The following is a 5,616-nucleotide window of genomic DNA, read 5'->3' on the forward strand; positions in this document are numbered from 1 at the left end:
CTAGTGAACAACAAGAATGGTAAGGTTAGTTATAAAGATATTTTTTTTTTTTTTAATAATTCCACCAAATTTACATTCCAATCAATAACGGAAGTTTAGCAAAAATGTATGTATTGTGCAAAAATTTTAAAGCAATATTTATTAATTCAGAATTGAGAAAGATTTATTGTCAAAATTGAGAAAGATTTATTGTAATTTGAAAATAACTTTGTGAAACCACACATGGACCAGTTTGTTCGATTACCTTCTGCCATTTTTTTGGCAACACCGTAATCCTGTCGGTATAGAACTGTGGTTTCTAGTCAAAAAAATAAGACATGTGGTTTTCACAAGCCTCTTTTTAAAGCAATTTAACACCATTCAGGGAGTTCTGCACACACCGAAACAAATGATAGTCCGGCTATATGGTGCTAGATTCGGGCTATATGGTGGATACATAAAACCTCCCAAACAAGTTCTCTCAACTTCTGATGGGTCGTTAAAGATATGTGTGGTCTGGCGTTATCAACGTGGTATACAACACTCTTTCTGTTGACCAGATCTGACCCGTTTCTTTTGAATTGGTATGTGTACTTGAGCTAACTGTCGACAGTACAGGTCCCCGTCTATCGCTCTGCCCGGCAGCAGCAGCTACCAGTCCCGAGCGTCAGTCTGGGCTTCGCAACATACTCTGGAGCTTTCTGCTTCGACCACGTTTTCGCACATGGTTGTCATAGGTTATCCACTTCTCATCACTCGAGATCAACTGCTTTAGAAATGGCTCGTTTCAACAGAGATTCGCAGATAGAAATTCCACCGAGTAAATGATTTTGAGTCTGATCACGTGGCATTCAAATGTTCAGCTTTTGTTCGTAGCCAGCTTTCTCCAAATGGTTTTAACACTATGTGGTCATGGATGGCGATGTCGTTACTGCTTACATGTCACTATTCGTCTCAACTTTTGCTGTGATTGGTCGCCCATTGCGAGGAGCATTTTGGACATCGACATTTCTAGATCAAAAGCTTCTGAATCATTTGTTGGCCATTGCTCTAGGTAACTTATCTTTGCCAATACACAGCACAAATTTCTTCACGTGCTTGTCCAGCATTTGTGTCTTTATCGAAACAAAATTTTACAATGTAGCGCAGTTTTGCGGTAAGTTCAATCATCTTCACAGCGCAATACCTTATATCTGATTATACTAATTCCAATACTTTTTCCACATCTGCTATGTGTATTCTATGACTTTCCAGCTAGATTTTCCGGAACAAAGTGAAATGGACTATATATAAAACTACAGACTTCGTCAGGACAACCTAAACAAAGATTATATAGAACTATGAAGAACGAATTGTAATGAAATGCTAACTACAGAAACACAAAATACTTCTCAAGCTTTCAACAGGATTACGGAAATGGACATTATTAACAAAAATACTCACGACCTTTCGGTTGTTATGCAGAATGAGTAAATTTCTACTAATTTGCAAACGTCTGTGGTGAAGAAAGTGAACTTGGGAAAAGTGTGAAATACATACCATGAAGAGACATTTTTTAAATATCTGATTATCGAATTTTTCAATATTTATATTTGTTTATCTATTTCAATTATTTATTCGTAAATACACTCTTAAACTCATATTCACATTTCAAAATCTGAGAATTTTCATCTTATTTGACATAGTTGCAATTTGTAAAACCTCAATTTACATGTCCACACTACTATGACGGACATTAAAAAAAAAAAAATCTTCTCTTCTCCCCGTGGGTTGAAGAAGTGACTGGACACATGGCACGCTCTTCAATGACACAGAATTTTTGGAAAGACGGTCAAGGAGTTAGGTACACATGTTGTCTCAATCCCAGAATATTATCCCTGTGGGAACTGAGTCCCATCAATGTTAACATGGGTTAAAAGTAAACTGAAAAGTAATCACCTTGCTCTTTTGTATCCTGTTACGGATTTATTCATGAAATAATTTTAAAAGAGTAGCATATTCGATATTCCATACTACATTTCATAGAAATTGAATAATAGTTGCATGCAGATATGCTACCGTTGGCCATGAAGATACACTTCTAGCCTGGAAGTATTCGTTAAAAAATCACTGATATTCAACAAAGAGTAAGATGTGTACTTAAAAAAAAGCAGAAACAAGCCTACGTTAGGTGTTTGTATGGAAATAATATATTTTGTTATTAATCTTGAAAAAGAAAATCAACTGATTATTATAGCACAAATTGATGTATTTTGTATGTGTGGATTTATGAGTTTATTGGGCCTAACGGTTTTAACGGGTCCAAATAGTCTATCGGTTTAAACGGGTCATACAGTCCAAACTATTTACGGGCCAAATGAGTCACACGGGCCTTAGCCTAGTCTAGTATTCGATCGGGTAAAACCAAATGCATTGAGTAACGGATGGGTACCCGTTTATCCGAAAATCCCGAGCTCTAACTCAACAGCAATTTTTTCCCAGTTTTAGATTTTAGTAACATGTAACTGAAAATCAACGTAACTTTTAAGCAGGATAAAACTGATTCTTCCGATTACAAAACCTGGAAATTTATCGCAGCTTGCCAGTGCCCTTTATTAGGTTCAAAGCCAATCTAATTTTATTACCACCATTTCGTTAAAATCTAGTAAACATTACAACCCATCTTTCTCCCAATCTACCTAAAACATCTTCACAAAGGGGCTCTAGCTAACATATTATGCATATTACGCGTATTTCCTACACGAACCATATGTTTTACACAACACACACACACACACACACACACAAAAAAAAAAAAAAAAAAAAAAAATTGTAGAATACCGAAATAGTCCTCACAAGCTTCCAAGAAATAGTTCGAAATATCAATTACTGCATACCTGTCTTCGTCAGCATTCTCTCCCTTGACGGATGGCGGATCTGCAACAGTTGACACAGCTTCCCAGTTTAATTCTATTCGCTCTGATGATTCCGAAGCTTTCACAGCTCTGTCAGCTTCTTCTTCCGCCATTTTATGTTTCAACCACTACATGCTTACTTGGACTTAAAAAAAAATTAAAAAGTATTTTTACTAACACATTTAAATTCTTTTGGCAGTATCGAATGTTCTTAATATATAATCATGAATTCTTTGGCTTCCCAGTTAACAAAGTCATTATTTTACATTCCCGAATTTAACCTTTATTCTCCTTCTACAATATTTTTTAAGATCTCTTCATTTTCCTACATCTACAATGTATTAATATCCGCTCTTGTACGTTTATTAAATTTTATTTTTCTGCTATTTACGCCACGTCATGCCGATCTCTAACGCGAAAGCGGATCTCCTTCGTGGCTAACCGGTTAGCGTACGCGCCTTTGGCGCAGGAGACCCGGTTTCGATTTCCGGCGGGAGCTCATGTGGTTTAGATTCCATGTTAATCAGTAGGTTCCGTCTCATATAGCCTCGCTGCTGAAAGGGACATTAAACTCAAAATCAACTCAACTCTAGCGTAAAAGCCAACTGGCAGCACAGAGACAATGAAACTAGTCATGATACCTAAAATTAACATGGCTTCCTGCTTCTCGTTAACTAGTGCATGGTGACACGAGTTGTGCACTAGTTATCTCATCCCACTATATGTAGCGAGTGAAAAAATTGATCACTTTCCAACAATTAGGCCTATCTCTGGTTCAGAGGCTAAATATCTTTACAAATAAAAACATGATAATGACAGCAGCTCATGCTGAACTACTGTATGGAGTGAAATAGGTATGATTATAACACTGCAAAAACACATATTACAATATTTAGCCAATACTGTGTTATTCCATTTAACACTTTTGCATGTAGAAATTGATATAAAATGAAATTAAATTTTTAGTTTTACATCCCGCGGATATCCTTTGTAAGTTACAGGAGACGGATGATTAAAGAAAGTGAACAATTATGAAAAACTGGTGGAATGTGAATGTATGGAAAAGCGGGAGAGTCCCGTGAAAACCACACACACGATGTTATTCATTATAAACTTACATAACCAAAAATCGCTTCAAGACCCCATCGCACCACAGGTGAACACTCTACCACTGATTTACTATGTCCCCTTTCACTAGATTCATGTTAGATGTATGTATGTTACAATTATCCACGAATATTTATACAGTTGTATTTCACATACTCTTCACGATATACATCGGTGCCCTTTCGATCACCGTATTCTCATTGGATTTACATAAATAACTCCGGGGTCAGTGGTTCGATCTCCGGCCGAGTGAGTTCGTGGGTTTTCTCGGGATACTCCCGTTTCCTCTCACTTTCTCATTCCACCAATTCTTCCATCGTTATTCACTTGCCTTAATTATATTTTCCCTTAGCCTAAAGGGCATAATCGAGGGACACTAAAGTGAAATATTTCATTTCATTTTTCATAAATATCTCGACCAGAATTACGATTACGACTGAAACATTATCCCTATTTGAAAATATGAATTTGCTTACCTAAAGCATCCCATAAGGCACTCATTCATGGAGTAAGGTACTTTATTACGTTTGAGTGCTCAGATTAACTTCAAGTCGACACTGGATGACTTTTATATCATGCTTAGAGAAGTGAGAACATACTAATAATATTTAAACAAATATTTCCTAATCAGCGGATAAAGTCTAAGCGCGTTGGGTGATTATATATCTACAACGCATAATCTATATATATATATAATATATATATATATATATATATATATATATATATATATATATATATATATATATATATATATATATATATATAGGCCTATATCAGAATTTGAGAAATGAAGACATGCAATAAATACCTGAACGACTCTTTCCTACGAATAAACTTTTAGATCACCCACAAGAGACAAAGAACTCTCTCTACACAATGTAGTTCGTTCAGCAGCGTAGTCTTAGATTCGCATCAGCGAAGATGTGAGTAGGACTTCGAAACCGTATGCGTGAACGACTTATCGGATGCTTCAGATAGTGAAGCAAATCTTTTCTTCAACTAGTAAATATGTATCCCTACGCTTTTTGAGTATATGTTATCCCTATGCTGCTTAGATTCAAACCACTTGATTATTTAAATAAAGATCGTTGATTTAAGTCAAATTTGGAAGGTAATTCTTTAAAGTGAAAGTAAGAAAAATGCATTATTTTACTACTATTTAGTATAAATTATAAAACTTCTATATTTGTCCAATGTTAGTGTTACTATTTCGTTCCTAGATAATATAATGTTATAATTATAACTTGCTTGCTTACACAATCATATTAAGCAGAATCATCTAAGTGTCATATTCCGCCACTTCCGTGCATCTAAAATACAATTTCCTTTCAGCCACAATTTAAGGTTACTGTTTTATTACTGATTATATTGTAAATTTTGAATGTTAGAACTTGAGTTTTGCTAATTTGCTTAGAAAGAAATAAACTTGGATACATTTTGCGTGCTTCGCCGATTAATGAACTACACCGAAAGTGGATTAAAATTCTTTCTTTTGTAAGGAACAAAGACCACGTGCGTGAGTTGCCCCGTTTCTTCACGCGTTTTTCATTTTACCAGTTTCGTCTCGTATCATCATCATCGTTTTCCTTAGCCTCGGTGCATTATTGTGGGAAGCTAAACTCAAAATATAAAT

This window comes from Thermobia domestica, chromosome 12 (assembly GCF_964235325.1).
Source record: "Thermobia domestica chromosome 12, izTheDome1.hap1.1, whole genome shotgun sequence".
NCBI lineage: Eukaryota > Metazoa > Arthropoda > Insecta > Zygentoma > Lepismatidae > Thermobia > Thermobia domestica.